At 35.8% G+C, this 17,691-nt stretch overlaps 1 protein-coding gene across 49 annotated transcripts in view; it reads left to right on the top strand.

The window, feature by feature from the left end:
- MIPOL1 (mirror-image polydactyly 1) overlaps positions 1-17,691 on the top strand; it is a 360,677-nt gene that overhangs the window by 66,731 nt on the left and 276,255 nt on the right. The window lies entirely within an intron of this gene.

The following is a 17,691-nucleotide window of genomic DNA, read 5'->3' as shown; positions in this document are numbered from 1 at the left end:
CATTTCCTCCAGGGGATCTTCCTGACCCAGGGATCAAACCCATGCTTCTTGCAGAGCAGGCAGATTCTTTACCTGAGCCACCAGGAAAGCCTAGGTCACTCTCTAAATTCCCCCATATTTTTGACTGCTTTTACTTGTGTTAATTTCCCAGAGTCTCTCCGGCTTCTCTTCCAGGCCTTAGGTGGTCTCGTGTATGTCTCCATCTTTCTTGCCCTGGGTGTAGTTTGTCCTGGGTGTGGGTCTGTAGTTTTCTTGTAGCTTTTCCAATTACTGAAGTTCCAAACTAGGTGATAAAAAGGCAAGTGCCTTATGTCAGTCCTTCAGGTACCCTCCAGACAGGTTAGAACAGAATTATATAATAATTTCCATATCAAGTCTTCCCTGTTCCCTGGAAACTGGGAACCAGGCTGCTGTTGCTGCTTCAGGAGCTGACGTTGGAGAAGGGGTGGGAACAGTGAGGGGAAATACCACAGAACTCTTCTGCCATTTTAAAGATGACTTTTTCTTGATTTGGTGTTTGCTTGGCTGGTGTTAACTTTTGACTGTTTTCCAGAGCTTCAACAAAGTTGGCTTAGGCAGTTCCTGTTTCTTTTTAAAATTGTTCTGCAGTAATGAGAGCTTGGCACTTTCTAGCCTGCCATTTTGCTGACATTCCTCGTATTGAGTGTTTCTTTTTGTTTGTCTTTGGCTGTGTGATGAGTCATGTGGATCCTAGTTCTCTGACCTGGAATCAAACCTGCACCACTCATGTTGGGAGCATCGAGTCTTAACCACTGGACTGTCAGGGAAGTCTGAGGGTGAGGTGAATCAGCACAAATGTGGGGGTCATCTCACTACTTGGGGAAACCCTAACAAAAAGTCACTGCATTATTTTGGGCCTAGTTTGGGGGTTAAAGGGTACTGCAAGGAGGACAGAGAGAGTAATGGGCTAGGAATGGAAAAGTACTGTTTAGTGACTCAGAGTTTAGAAAAGTGTTCTCCTCCCACCACCTCCAAGGAGGTCTGCTTCTGAGGGAGGCTGTAGATAAAGGGACCTCTTAATGGCTTGGAATGAAGATACACATAAGAGCTTGGCTAGACAGGGGGACTTGAGTCCTTGACTGCAACTCACTTTAGAAACTGCGGTCCATCGGTTGTGCAAAGTCTGGTATGGGGAACGCAGTGTTGTCCTGTGACATCGGCCAGATAAAGCTTTTGTAATTGCTTATGGTTGACAGCATATGATTGTAATTGCTTATGTGAAAAATCACACACAGGAGCTGGGTTCCTCAAGTATACATTGTTTGATCCCATTCATACAGATTCTAGAAGTAGCATTGAATTTGTATAGTAAAGGAACATATATTAGTATTTGCCTAGGATTGAGCATTGGAGAAGGAAATGGCAACCCACTCCAGTGTGCTTGTCTGGAGAATCCCAGGGACGGGTGAGCCTGGTGGGCTGCCGTCTATGGGGTCCCACAGAGTCGGACACGACTGAAGCGACTTAGCAGCAGCAGCAGCAGGATTGAGCAAGATTGGATTAGATCTATTGCAAAAGAACAACTTTTTAATTTTTTTTTTTAAGATTTTTCTTTGGGGGGGGATGTGGACCTTTTTTTTAAAAAGTCTTTATTGAATTTGTTACAATGTTGCTTGTTTTATGTGTTATTTTCTTGGCTGCAAGGCATGTGGGATCTTAGCTCCCCAACCAGGGATTGAACCCTCACCCCTTGCATTGGAAGGTGAATTCTTAACCACTGGACCACCGGGGAAGTCCCTTAATGCATTTTTAAAAATTATACCATTGTAGAAAATTGTTAAAACTTAATTTACCAAGTGTAGAGTTGAAATGGATGCCTCAAAATTGATTTTTAAAGTGAAGAAAATAAAGTTTTAGTCGAATTCTAAGTGTAGTGGTAAAAATACTAGTGTGCTTACTGCAACTCAAAATTTTCAACTATATATTATGAACAGGACTATAGTGTAAATATAAAATGTGAACCTGTATGGGTTGGTAAAATCGGGTGAATTTTGTGTATGGCTTTATCCAAGCCACTGAAAAGAAAGTGAATGTAGAATCATGATTACTATTTAAATTACTATTAAATAGAATAGCTGGGTTATAAGGTAGTTCTGTTTGTAGTTTTTTGAGGACTCTCCATACTGTTTTCCATAGTGGCTGTACCAGTTTACAGTCCTGCCAACAGTCTGTATTGTTGGTGTTCAGTCACTAAATCATGTCCAGTTCTTTGGTGACCCCATGGACTGCAGCACGCCAGGCTCCCCTGTCCTTCACTGTCTCCCAGAGTTTGCTCAAATTTATGTCCATTGAGTCGGTGCTTCTATCCAACCATCTCATCCTCTGCCTCTTTCTCCTTTTGCCTTGAATCTTGCCCAGCATCAGGGTCTTTGCAATGAATTGACTCTTTGTATCAGGTGGCCAAAGTTTTGGAACCTCAGCTTCAGCATCAGTCCTTCCAATGAAAATACAGGGTTGATTTCCTTTAGGATTGACTGGTTGGATCTCTTTGCTATCTAAGGGACTTTCAAGAGTCTTCTCCAGCACCACAATTCAAAGTTCTTTGCGCTCAGCCTTCTTTATGATCCAACTTTCACATCAGTACATGACTACTGGAAAGACCTTAGCTTTGACTACACAGACCTTTGTGGGCAAAGTGATGTCTCTGCTTTTTAATACACTGTCTAGGTTTGTCATAGCTTTCCTTCCAAGGAGCAAGCGTCTTTTAATTTCATGGCTGCAGTCACCGTCCGCAGTGATTTTGGAACCCAAGAAAATAAAATCTGCACTGCTTCCACTTTTTCCCTTTTTCTTCATATCTTCTCCAACATGTGGTTATTTCTTGTCTTTTCAATAATAACCATTCCAACAGGTATGAGATAATATCTCATTTTGGTTTTGATTTGCATTTCCCCAATTAATAGTGATCTCTATCATTTCTTTCTATTTTACCATCTGTGTGTCTTCTTTGGAAAAATATCTACTCAGATCCTCTGTCCACATTTTAAATCAGGTTGTTTGTATTTTGTTGTTGTTGTCTTTATATATTTTGGATATTAACCCTTTATTAGATATATAGTTTGCAAATAGATTCTTCCATTCAGTAGGTTGCCTTTTCATTTTGATTATGGTTTACTTTGCTGTATAAATGCTTTTTAGTTTGATGTGGTCCTGTTTGTTTATTTTTGCTTTTGTTTCGCTTGCCTTTTGGTTTCATCCACAAAACATTGCCTAAGGCCAATGTCAGTAGGTTTACTTCCTTTGTTTTCTATTAGGAATTTTATGATTTCTGGTCTTAACATTCAATTCTAATCCTTTTGAGTCAATGTTTGTATATGGTGTGATGTGCTCTAGTGTCATTCTTTTGCATGTGGCTGTCCAGTGTTCACGTGCTCCTGATTTAGAAGACTGTCCTTTCTCCATTGTATGTTCTTTATTCCTTTGTTATAGATTAATTTTCCATATATGTATGGCTTAATTTTGGGCTCTCAGTTCTGTTCCATTCATCTGTATATCTGGTTCTGTGCCCAAACCATACTGTTTTGATTACTTTGTAGTATACAAATGATCCTTGAACAACATGGATTTGATCTAAGTATGTCCATTACAGCAGAATTTTTTTCAGTAAAAACACACTACAGTATCCACAGTTGGTTGAATCCAAAGATTCAAACCCTTGGATATGGAGCACTGACTGTAAACTTATATATGTGTTTTCAGCTACATGAGAGGTCAATACTCGTAAACCCTGAGTTGTTGAAAAGGTTAACTGTAGTTTGGAGTCAGAGGGTGTGATACCTCCAGCTTTGTTTTTCTTTCTCAAGATTGCTTTTGTGACTCAGGATCTTTTGTGCTTCCATACAAATTTTAGAATTATATGTCCAAGTTCTGCTAAATATGCCATTGGGATTTTGATAGGGATTGCACTGAATCTGTAGATTTCTTTGGGAAGTATGGACATTTGAACAGTTTTAATTCTTCCAGTCCACCAGTACAGAATATCTTTCCTTTTTTTTTTTTTTTTTGGTGTCTTCAATTTCTTTTATCCGTGTCTTATAGTTTTTAGTGTACAGGTTTTCACCTCATTGGTTAAATTTATTTCTAAGTGTTTTAAACTTTTTGATGCAGCTGTAAATGAGATTTTTTAAATTTGCCTTCTCTAATAGTTTGTTATTAGTGTATAGAAATGCCACAGATTCTGTATGTTGATTTGTATCCTACACTTTATTCATTTATTCTAACCAATTTTTTGGTGAAATCTTTATAAATTTCTATATATAGTATCATGTCATCAGCAAGTAGTGACAGTTTTACACTTCTTTCTTTCTGATTTGGATGCCTTTTATTTCTTTTTCTTGTGTAATTGCTGTGAATAGTACGTCCAGTACTCTACTGAATGAAAGTGGTGAGAGTGAGCATACTTGTCTTGTTCTGGTCTTGGAGGAAAAGTTTTCATTTTTTAACTACTGAAAACGATGTCAGCTGTGGATTTGTCATATATGACCTTCATTTCGTTAAGGTTTGTTCCCTCTGTACCTACTTTGTTGAGAGTTTTTATCATAAATGGATGTTGGGTTTTGTCAAATGCATTTTCTACATCCATTGAGATAATCATGATTTTTATTTTTCATTTTTTAAAATGTGATGTATCATGTAGATTGATTTGCAGATGTTGAACCATCGTTGATTCCCTGAAATAAATGCCACTTGATTTTAGTGTTTGATCATTTTAATATATCACTGGATTCAGTATTTTGTTGAGGATTTTTGCACCTATGATCATCAAGGATGTTAGCCTATTATATTTTCTTGTTGTGGTGTCTGGTTTGGTATGCTGGTTTTATAAAATGTCTTTGGAAGATTTCCCTCTTCAAATGGAAGAGCTTGAAAAGAATAGGTATTAAATCCTCTTTGAATGTTTTATAGAATTTTCTTGTGAAATGTCTGGTTCTGGGCTTTTGCTTTTTGGGGAAATTGTTGATTATGGTTTCCATCTACTTGCTAGTAATTGATCTATTCAGATTTTCTATTGTTTCATGATTCACTCCTGGAAGATTATATGCTTCTAGGAATTTACCCATTTCTTCTAAGTTGTCCAATTTGTTTGTATATAATTGTTCATAGTAGTCTCTTACAGTTCTTTGTATTTTTGCGTTCTTTCATGTTGGGTGGGGCTATGGCTGTTGCTATGGAGTGTTGGTGGGTGGAACTGGCCCTCTGACTGACTTCAGGACCTGATGGTGGCTGCTGCAGTGAGCTGGCAGGTGCAGTAGTCACACTTCTGGCTGTGAAACCCAGTGGAGACCGAGGTGGGCAAGGCTCCCAACAAGGTGTACCCTCTGGAACTAACAGACTAGAGGGAGAATTTCACAATGGCATCTGTAGGTAGCCTGAGATTGCAAAAGTTGTTCTCGCCAGTTTCTCAGGCCCCAGGGAGCATCCCAACTGTTCCTGTCTCTCCAGCACACTCTTCAAGATTAGTGGGTGGATTCCCTTCACACTTCATTCCATGTGCTTTTCAACCTGGTGTTTTTGTGTGGAATGAGACTGTGTTCAAGCCTTTTAAGAGCAGGTTTTCCATTTTCTGCAGTTCTGTAGGTTTCCTGGGCATATTCCTCATTGGTTTTCAAAGCCACCTGTTGGAGGCTTATCTCTCTTGTGCAGGATCTAGGAGGTTGGGTGCCTGATGTGGAGCTTGACTCCTCTGCTCCCAGGGGAAATAAGTATACCTTTGCAATCTCTCCTGTCTGTGGATTGCTGAAGTTGCGATGTGTTTTCTTTCCCTTGCAGAAACCATCTCTACGTCTCCTACCTGCCTTGTTGTTGTCCTTTTTTACTTTTTGTTGTGGAGACTCTGTCCATCTAGCTTTTAGGTTCCTGTTAGGGAGAGTTTTACCATCTGAGCCACCAGGGAAGTCAATTCTCCAAGCCAGGCTTCAGCAATACGTTAACTGTGAACTTCCAGATGTTCAAGCTGGTTTTAGAAAAGGCAGAGGAACCAGAGATCAAATTGCCAACATCCAATGGATCACCGAAAAGCAAGAGAGTTCCAGAAAAACATCTATTTCTGCTTTATTGACTATGCCAAAGCCTTTGACTGTGTGGATCACAATAAACTGTGGAAAATTCTGAAAGAGATGGGAATACCAGACCACCTGGCCTGCCTCTTGAAAAACCTATATGCAGGTCAGGAAGCAACAGTTAGAACTGGACATGGAACAACAGACTGGTTCCAAATAGGAAAAGGAGTACGTCAAGGCTGTATATTGTCACCCTGCTTATTTAACTTCTATGCAGAGTACATCATGAGAAAGGCTGGGCTGGAAAAAGCACAAGCTGGAATGAAGATTGCTGGGAGAAATATCAATCACCTCAGATATGCAGATGTCACCACCCTTATGGCAGAAAGTGAAGAAGAACTAAAAAGCCTCTTAATGAAAGTGAAAGAGGAGAGTGAAAAAGTTGGCTTAAAGCTCAACATTCAGAAAACGAAGATCATGGCATCCGGTCCCATCACTTCATGGGAAATAGATGGGCAAACAGTGGAAACAGTGTCAGACTTTATTTTTTTGGGCTCCCAAATCACTGCAGATGGTGATTGCAGCCATGAAATTAAAAGAAGCTTACTCCTTGGAAGGAAAGTTACGACCAACCTAGATAGCATATTGAAAGGCAGAGATATTACTTTGCCAACAAAGGTCCGTCTAGTCAAGGCTATGGTTTTTCCAGTGGTCATGTATGGATGTGAGTTGGACTGTGTAGAAAGCTGAGCGTCAAAGAATTGATGCTTTTGAACTGTGGTGTTGGAGAAGACTCTTGAGAGTCCCTTGGACTGCAAGGAGATCCAACCAGTCCATCCTAAAGGAGATCAGTCCTGGGTGTTTTTGGAAGGACTGATGCTAAAGCTGAAACTCCAGTACTTTGGCCACCTCATACGAAGATTTGACTCATTGGAAAGGACTCTGATGCTGGGAGGGATTGGGGGCAGGAGGAGAAGGGGACGACAGAGAATGAGATGGCTGGATGGCATCACGGACTCGATGGACATGAGTTTGAGTGAACTCCGGGAATTGGTGATGGACAGGGAGGCCTGGCGTGCTGTGATTCATAGGGTTGCAAAGAGCTGGACAAGACTGAGCAACTGAACTGAACTGAACTGAGGAAGAGTTACTCTGCATGTATTTGTAGCTTTGTTGAGGCCATGAAAGGAACAGATCTGAAATATTTCTGTATGGCATGCTTATATTTCAACTTCTTGATTCTCATCCCAGTTTTGTTATAATTCATGGACTTATGAAGATATCAGTTACATTATGGGATGGCGGGAAAAAACAACTCTAGGTATTTCAAGCAGAAAGGTCCTTTATATAGGGAATTAACAGCTTACAAACTTATTCCAAGTGCTGGAACAGTAGTCAGGGACTACCTCTAGACCATGGTTCAGGATTGTGATATTGTTGCAATCTAGAGGTCAGAAAGCTGTTTTTGTGGCTGGCACCCCTACTTGCTGTCATATCTAGGAGGCTTATGCGCCTCATTAAACTTCAGGGTCTCTATCACTAGAAACACTTAAGTCTGTCTGACCTTACATGCTGAAAGCAGATGGGTAACCTTTGCTTTCCTTTCGTCTTCCATATCTTACTAGAGAACTTCTCATTGGTAGAACTTTTTTTTTACATTCAAACATGAACTGCAAAGAGACTGGAAAGTATAAGTTCTAGATGTTAACCTATTTCAAACAGAAAGGCAGACTGAAATGAGGGAGGTCCTGGTAACTAAGACAAGGATATAGGTCTCTTTGATACCTCTGTCCCAACACACATGCTCCTTTTCTGTTCCAGTATAACTATATTGTAACTTTGTTAAGGAAAAATATATAGTCTTTATATTGTTATGGTAATGTGGATGCTATTCACGATTAATACATGTAGTATATTTTTACTATTTTCTCCTCCCCCTCACCTCCATACTTTACTGCTATTTTGCTTTATTTGCTTGATTTTCTGTATATTTATTATTGATTCAACTCCAAACTCTCTTTTCATTTATTTCAATCTCTTCTTAAATTACTCTTTCTTGAACAAATTACTCCTGAAGTTTTCTTAATGCTCTCAACTTTGCATGGCTATTATCTATGTCTGGTGTATAGCTATTATCCTGTGATTTTTCTCACCATGACCATGGTTATTCTTTTCACCTCTTTCATACTTTACTCCCACACGTTGATGGAGCACATTCTCAGCTAGCTTTCTGAGAAAGAATGTAGATACAAGGCGAGGTGGTTTTATTTTTTGAATTGTATTTATTTCTGTGTATATAAAGAAAAACTTTGTAGAACATTGCTAATACATATTTTTCCTATGTTTCAAGAGCAGAGAGAAGGAAATGGCAACCCACTCCAGTGTTCTTGCCTGGAGAATCCCAGGGACGGGGGAGCCTGGTGGGCTGCCGTCTCTGGGGTCGCACAGAGTCGGACATGACTGACGTGACTTAGCAGTAGTAGCAGCAGCAGCATTTTAGCCCATGAGAACCAAGATTGCAGATTGTACTATATGCTCTCAGCCTTTAAGTGTGGCTTGGCATTCTGCCATTTATTTTGATTTTTGGCAAGCAGTTTTGACCAAGTTGGTGACAGGAGATGTGTAAGTGATAATGCTGGATTATAAAAAAATAAAGAAATAATATCACATTGGATATTAACAAGCAGTTATATTGGTGACTCCTTGTGCCTTGATGGAAAGGGTGAGGAACCAGGATAAAGATCAACAGACTTAGTATTTTTAAACATCTCTTGGTATTGTGAAGGGTAGTATATGCATCACTGTGATTTGCAGGTAACAAAATAATGTAGTTGTGCCGAAATTTCAGGAAATTTGAAGAAAATGAAGGATCACTGCCAGAATGTGATGCTGGGACTGCATCTCCAGGGGAATTATGGGATGTTGATACTATAGAACTCTGATTCAGTTACTCTTTTCCAGGGACATATTTTCTGTCCTATTTGGAGTATGTAATTAATTTAATTTTCATTTCTTTTTATGCTTTTCCCCTACTCAGTCCCTTACTGGGCATATGTTAGAACATCTTATTAATATTTTATCTTCCACGTTGCTTGACTTCTTTTTCATATTTTTAAAGTATTATTCTATGCAGCATTCTGAGGAATATCTTCCTTTCTGCCTGCAAATCTTTAATTCTGTGCTCAACTGTTTTATAGTTTTTACTTCATCTATAGAGTTTCAACTTGAATTAACATTTCTTATTTCTGAATAATTTCTACTTGATTCATTTTTATATCTATCTATGCTTCTTTAGAAACTGATTGCTTTTACTTAATGGGTTGTATTGATTTCTCTATGTGGCAATTTGAAAATTATACTTGTTGTGAAGATTGATTTCAGGTTGCCTAGTTTTCTCTAGTTCAAGTCTGAATCTCCACCTCTCTCTTTCGTATGCCTGTACTGCTTTTCTTTATGTTAAATTCTTTCATATATGTTATAGTTTTTCTTGTGGCTGTGAGCATATTTTCGAAAGAAACTATCTTGTAAAGAAATGTAGTTCGTGACCTAACTTTTTTTTTTTTTCTTTAAAATTTCTGGCTGGACTGTATAGTCTCAGATTGCTAACCAGTTTACATTAATTGATTGGCTTAAGTACAAGTTTGTATTCCTTGCCCCACCATGGTAAAGACTTTGGGTTTTGATCTTAGGTAGTTCACTTTTCTACCTAATTTGGTGGGTGCCTTGTGTCTGGCTCAGATATTGAACAAGTGGTTGGAAAAAGAGGAAAGGGTGTGTCACTCACCTAGAGCAGACATCTTGGAGTGCAGTCAAGTGGGCCTTAGGAAGCTTTGCTATGAACAAAGATAGTGGAGGTGATGGAATTCCAGTTGAGCTATTTAAAATCCTTAAAGATGATGCTGTTAAAGTGCTGCACTTAATATACCAGCAAATTTGGAAAACTCAGCAGTGTCCACAGGATTGGAAAAGGTCAGTTTTCATTCCAATCCCAAAGAAAGGCAATGCCAAAGAATGTTCATAGTACCGTACAATTGCACTCATTTCACGTGGTAGCAAGGTTAGGCTCAAAATCCTTCAAGCTAGGCTTCAGCAGTACGTGAGCCAAGAAATTCCAGATGTGCAAGCTGAATTTAGAAAAGGTGAAGGAGCCAGAGATCAAATTGCCAGCATCTGCTGGATCATAGAAAAAGCAAGGGAATTCCAAAAAGAAATCTACTTTGGCTTCCCTTGTGGCTCAGCTGGTAAAGAAGCCGCCTGGCAATGCGGGACACCTGGGTTGGGAAGATTCCCTGGAGAAGGAAATGGAAACCCACTCCGGTGTTCTTGTCTGGGAAATCCCATGGACAGAGGAGCCTGGTGGGCTATAGTACATGGGGTTGCAAAAGAATCAGACACAACTTAGCAACTAAACAAGTCATTGTCACTATTTCTGCTTATGATTCTTCTATATCACCATCTTTGTTAATTAAGAGATAATTACTGTGCACATACAAAGAACTATCACTGTTCTACAAATGAGAAATATCTCCATCAGTGAAAATACATATCTTGTAAGATAAAATTAGGAAATGTTTCAGATTCATGTAGCTTTGACTCCAACAAATGATAAACTTGGTTACTTACATCACATGTCTGTAGCAGTAACTAACTAGGATATTGCTTCAGGGTGCAGCAGCTGGCCTCTGGTGAGGAGAATGTTTGCTAAAGGTGACAGAGTGTACCTATTCAGCATATGCACTAGGTCATTGGTAAAGTAAGGTCTTAGCTTCAGGAAGTTATTAAGTATAAGGTCAGGGAAAAATTCCAAAGCATTTTAATAAAGTACATATTTCTCAGCAGATTATATTTTCTGTTCAGTCCCTATATGATAAGATAAAACTTTTAGGCTTTTTGCTAAATGACGTGCAATATAGAATCCACGTAAGGTGTGTATGTATGATATATTCGTGAACCATGTGCAATATTTGTTACATAATATGTTTGTGGATACATATATCAGGCATGAAACTGATAAAAGTTTGATATGTTCTATTATAAAATGAAGTACTCATTGCTAGTTCTGTGAAAGTAATTGATAGTGTATATACTCTTTTATATTATAATATGTATTTTAAGCTATTATGGAAAATTACAAACATACAAGAGTAGAGAAATGGAATAATGAGCCCCTATGTACTCATAACCCAGCTTCAACATGATTATAATATAAATCAACACATCCTAGCCATGCAGCTTCTTAAAAGAAAGAAAATTCTTTTAAAATGAAAGAGTATTTTCTTATGGAAAATGTCTTAAAAGTTATAGCATATGTTGTTTAATTTAGTACTGTGAAACACTGTGCAGTTGTTTTACTAAATATTAATTTTGTAAGTATTAATAATATTTTAAACTCAGTCATTTTGCCATCTTGATATGTTTTAAAAAATAACTTTCCTGAAACAGATTTTTAGGGAACATATACTTCTAAATCTTAGGAAACTCTTTATGGTATGGTGAACAAAAGAGCTAGTACCATCCTTACATATAATTTGTAGTTGACATCTTATTTTAGATGCAGGAAGAATAAAATCATTGAAGGAAATTTCTCTATATAGTTGGCTTCTTATATTTTTCCGTTTCATATAGTATTTTATTCTATATCAGTTATAGATTATCTACTTTAGGATCATAGTCTTATTACATATTTTTTATTAACAGATACATTTATTAAGAATGACTCTTAAGAAATTAAATGAGCTTTGGTAGGTCCTCAGATTAATGAAACTGATGGCTGTGACTTTCTTAATATTGGATAAGGAGTTAGAACTGTAAGCCTAACATTTGCTTTACTTTCTTCAAAGTTTTTGTTTCTAGTAATTGTATTTTACAACCTAGTTACCTTTAACATTACTGTTTAAAAAGTGAAATACATAGCTTTCATGTTGCATACTGTTCACTGGGAATGATTAAGTGCTATAGTTTTAGCAAATTGCATAGATAAACTTTATACTAATTATATGCATGAATTGTTATTTAGTATTTAAAATATAAACTAACACAACATTGTAAATCAACTATGTTAACAAAAAAAGGAAAAAAATTCATACTAAAAGTGTTCAAAAGCATAACTGCTATCATTAGAATATATTGATGTTATTTGTTAGTGTCCCTATTACTGCTTATAATTTAACTGTATAAACTATAGAGAATTATTAAGCAATTTTGGGGGGAAAAATCTGTTAGTAAAGCATTATGATATGTGATGAATTAAGAACTTATAGTTTTTACTTTATTTTAGAAGGACGTTTTCTGACAGCTGTTCTTTTATTTGTCATACCAGTTGTCATTACAGATCGATTTAACTTGCTCTAATACTTTTTTACCTTTGATGTGCCAAGAACTTCAGTTGGTTGTATGGAAATGTAAGCCTTTGTGTGAAGGAGTGTGTCATTGCATCAGAACTTGGCAATCACATGAATCTTAAGAAAACATGCTGTTTGTTCCCTAGAGAAGCTATTCTATAAAATGACTTTGTTTTTATATTCTGTGCTAGATTAAATGATTTAGTTTGGTTTGGCCTGGGGCAAAACATTTCAGGTTATTTTAGAAAATCCTGTATCTGATTAACCTTCTGAAAATAATAACCAGTTTTCAAGTTTTTCTTTTTAAAATTTTATCAGTAGGCTGTGCAATACAGGATTCATAGTCAAAGTGTCATTTGTAACTGACAGTGAAAGCTGTTGCAGTGTTCAGGTATATTTATTTGTTTGGCTATGTCCGGTCTTAGTTGCATGAAAACCATATATTTGAAACATTAAATATTTATTTCCTTTTAATTTGACACCCTCCATGATATCAAATGATGTAAGTAATTAGTCTTTTTTTGATAGTAATTTCTGTTATAAACTCTTAAATATTAGAATCCTGAACACTATGACTGTTATAAATAGTCCTTAATTGAACAAAGAAATGTGATTTAAAAAAAAAAAAAAGCTTAATTCTCAGGAAATTCATCCATTTAAATTTTTCTATACTGAAATATATTTCTACCATATATTAGTTAAATTAGAACTTTTCACTCTGCATAAACCAAGCAAGCAAACAGCCATGACAAAGTATAATTATAAAAGTTACTTAGTCTAATTATTTGTTCAGAGTTTCAAGGGAGTCATAAAGCTTTCTTTCAGTTCATTTTGAATCTCTTTGATGTAATGTGACTTCTTTCAGAGTTTCTTGTAAAATGCCAAGGTTATTAATAAATATTTTGTTATTAAGTTAAAAAAGAATACATGCACATAGTAAAAAGAAAAAATCAGATTATACAGGTAGGTAGGTATGAAACAGAAATACTTCTCTTCCTCATTTTCTCAGTCTCTCTACCTCAACTCTTAGGCCCTTTCTTCAGAGTAACTGCTGATAATAGATTGCTGTGATTGCTGTGTGTATCCTATTCAAGCATGTATGCATATACGAGTGTAATTTTACAGTTTTTTCTGTCTTTAATTTATCCATGTTCTGTACCTATATTGTTTTAGCTAAAAATTTATTTGGGGTAGGAAATTTATTTGCCTTATCTATTTATTTTATATTTAATCCCTAAAACGGTTGACTGACAAATAATATATAGGTGCATAACAGATGCTTGTTGAGAAAATCTGCACATCTTCTGTCCACCTGTCTGATCATCAAGTACATACTGAAATACTTACTTACTCTATGCCAAACACCCTTCTAAGGATACAGATGAAAGACAAAAACAAGGGCTGTGCCTGAATGTAACTTCCATATACCTCCTTGGCGGATATATATCATAAACAATGATGGCTTCATGAAAGTAGTAGCACAGGTAATGTGATGAGAGAGGAGTTTCTGCTTTAGATAGGATGGCCAGGCAAAACCTTTTGAAGAGATGAATTTTGAGCAAGGCCTAAATGATGGGAAAAAATGGTTTAGCAATCTAGAGAAGAGAAGTATAAAAGTTCTGAGGCAAGAACAAACTTAGTGAGTTCAAGGAACAGGAAGAAGTTCAGAATGACTAGAGCATAAGTACTGTCTCATACCAAATAAATATTGCTTCAAGGTGTATCTTTTGTACATAAAAATATGTTCTACATATTTTTAAAAGACTTGTAGTAGACTGAGGGATCAAATAGTATATGCATTTAAAATCTTGATAGCTATGGCATCTGGCTACTTTTATCCTTTCTCCCTTTCCCTAAACCTTTTCTTAATTACCCAGGCTGTGGGAAACTTGGATTATCTGGAGCTGGTAGGGAGTGGGCTGTGATGTGAGATAGTCAGTGAAAGGAATTCTTTTTTGTGAGAGAACGTGAATATTTGAGAGACTTTTGTCTAGTAAGATGGAAATCCATCAGTAGAACATATGCATATATTGTATGTGTTGAGTTACCTGATATAATATTTGGCTTTCAGAAATACACTGCTCTTCTTTAGCCACTTAATGAAACCATCCCAGTGCAGAAATTATCAACATTTCTCAATCTAGAAAATCCAAAATTTGGCATTGTTATAGTTGCATATAATTTAAGTTATAGTTAGAAATGATACTTAGCTTTATACTCTGGATTCAAATTACACAAATCTGTGATTAAACTAAGGAAACATTATGAAAAAGCAAAGCCGTTAAAGGAAGTCAGCTGAACACCTTTGCCATGTGTGGTTTTTGTGGAAGAAAGTAGACGGATATCTCCTATTTAAAATACGTTTTAAAAAATCCTGGGTGTTGTTTCTTTGGGGTGTGAAGTCCCATCTTTAAATGCCTTTCTATCCAAAAAGCATTGCTTCATTTTGAAGGATAAATGTCAGAATTACTCATTCTTTTTTAGGCAGATTAGAAATTTTAGACTGGTCAAAGAACAAATTTTGTTTCATCAAGTGTTTTACTGCTGAGTAAACAAGGAAAGTCAAGTCCCATTTCAGAGCATGGAGATGTTTGTTTAATTTTTTTCAGTCTCCATTTTTTGATAGCATGAAAGTAGGAAATATAGGCAGATACATTCAAATTCCAGTGTAGTTAGAGGTGGTATGTGGTTTCCTTAACTATAATTTGTTTTTTCTTTTTTCACTTATTCCAAGACTTAAAAACAACTTGGAGGAATGAGGTTAGGCCTCTGTGATGGAGAAGATGTCATTTTAACACATGCTGATATGATATGTTCTGTTACAGTGAAGATTTTATTTTTCTTTTTTATGCGGGTAATTTTTTCCCACATCACTTAAAGATGAACTTCAGTTAGGTTTTGCTTTGTTGCTCGAACCTGGTAACATTAGTAATATTAAAGCATTTAACATATTTTATCTGTGACGTAATGATTTAGCACTTTGATTAAGTAGCCTAGTTTATGTATCTACTCTGAAATCATCCCACTAATTTTAACATGAAGATATAATTTCTGATTTAAACAAGTTCTTGATATCCATCTTTAAGGTGAGTGTGAGGAAAGGAATCAGAATCTTATTAGTCTTATCCTTTGTCCTAAAATGAATAGATGTGTAAAATATGTTGCATGTTTACAAAAATCTTCTATTCTATTACAATATGTAGATCTATAAGTTGTAATTATTTGAATCATTAGAACATCTAATTTTTGCTTGACAATATGCAAATGTGCCATTAAATCTGTTTTTTAAGATTTTTCCAGTTTAATGTCTGAATCCAAATTCATAAAGAGTTGGAAAAATGAGATGTCTGAGCTATAGGATTCACAGGGATTTCACATGAAGCCTATTTAATCAGGATAACACTGTTATTAATATTCATAATGTCAGCTGGAACACAAATGACAGACTATGGGGCCTAAAAATTTTACTTGGTGAATTTATTAAAAGTTGCTTAAAAAATTAATGAAATTGAAGTAAAGTTGGTGAATATGAAAATCTTGTGTTAGCAGAAAAAAAATCTCTATTAGAACTTTCTTTAAGACCATTTTGCATTGATGTCTTTTGACAGATTTCATTGGTACTTAAAGAAGAAAGATGCATGAATGGTCATTTAAGAGGATTTAAACACATTGGCACATTAATTTTTACATGAATAATAAGTACTTTCCAAAAGCAATTAACTTACAGTGTACAAGATATGAATTGAAAAATAAGACTGTGACATCAAGGGCAAAGCAAATGTGCTGTACATTTTAAACTTAGTGGCAGGACTTTTTAATATTTCGTTTTATTTTTATAGCTTGCATAGGCTGTGACTTAGAATATAGTTATTTTACTGCATTTGAAAACATAGTAGAAAGGAATAATGTTCCCTCCCTGACTAAAAAAATTGGTACTGTTAAGCATTATCCCCTGCAAGTATCTATTGCATTTATTGGAGAATTAATTAACCACTTGTTATACCATTGTTTATATTTGAGAATATGTTCAATTTTGCAGAAAGTTAAAGAGATGATTCTGAATAGGCTTAGTGATAGAAATACATATGTGTAACAGTCTTACTGATTATATCATAACTTAAATATATAATAAATACATTTCTAAAAGTCTAGTATAAGAAATTTAGTTGATACGCATCAGGTAGTATTCAAGTAAATTTGTTCTGAATGTTAGCCTAAAAAAGTAAAAAGTTGGGAATGGCTTATGTAAAACTGGGGTGTTTTATTTTGTGTACTGCCTGCTATTCTTTATGTTTTAAAATGTGCTTGTAATGATATACCAGTGCTGTAGGTCTTTTTCTTGTTGTTGTTATTGGAGTTCATTAAAAACATTTAGTTTTAGACCATTTTGTATAGTCACAGTAATACTGAGTGTTTTGTTTTATATCCATCAGAGATTATTTTTCTTATCCATTTTAGTACTTATAAAAACATAGCTTAAATCTCTAGCAGTCTAGTTAGGGTTTACCAGTGAGAGAATATAGGTGTTGGTCTGACAGTCCAAGAGGGAACTAGAAGTTTCACTTGCAACCAGTGTCCTATCTGAATGATTTACTTTCATTAGATTATAGGAATTGCCTGGTATGTTTTGGGACTCGTATTCAGAACTTGAATGGAAAAACCACTAATTACTAGGGCGTGAAGAAATTATCACAATAAGCCATAAATGAAAAATTTTTGCTTAAGGAATGAAATAAAACTTATATATAAATTTATATATATATATATATATATTTTTTTTTTTTTTTTCCCCCTTTTTAGTGTCCTTTTAAAACTTAGATTTTGGGTAGGGGGAAATGTTTTGTTTTTGGCTCTGAAGAATTCACTTATATGCCCAGGAGAGGGCAGCATTTTACTATATCAGTCTCATAAAAGAATTAGCCCTACTTAGACTGTCAATGTTTCTTGTAATTACTCCCAGTATATTTGTTGCTTGCTTATGAATTAACTTGCATTTATGGAACTAAATCATTCCAATCATTTAATTACACCTGAGGAGCTGAACTATAATTGCTTGCTTCCAACTAGGATCTGATATGGCTTGAGCAGTATTAATTTGGTGTTTACTTTTCTGAGTGCTAAAAGCATTAAAATGATTGTGCAATGGGATTACATTTTACTAATTGCTGGCATTCATTAGCTGGGTAAATGATGAGAAAGAGTGACTGTATATCGCAAAGGGATAAAATTATGGTTTTAAATAGTATATTACTAAGCACATTAAGGCCTGTAAGGCATGTTTTAAAATACTCCAGAGGTTATTAAAGACTGTATTTTCTACATGTCTTGCT

Source organism: Bos grunniens, chromosome 21 (assembly GCF_055505025.1).
Source record: "Bos grunniens cultivar Pamir isolate PY7600 chromosome 21, Bosgru_T2T1.0, whole genome shotgun sequence".
NCBI classification, from domain to species: Eukaryota; Metazoa; Chordata; class Mammalia; order Artiodactyla; family Bovidae; genus Bos; species Bos grunniens.
Note: the sequence above shows the minus strand (reverse complement) of the source record. Positions and strands in the feature narration are given on the sequence as shown.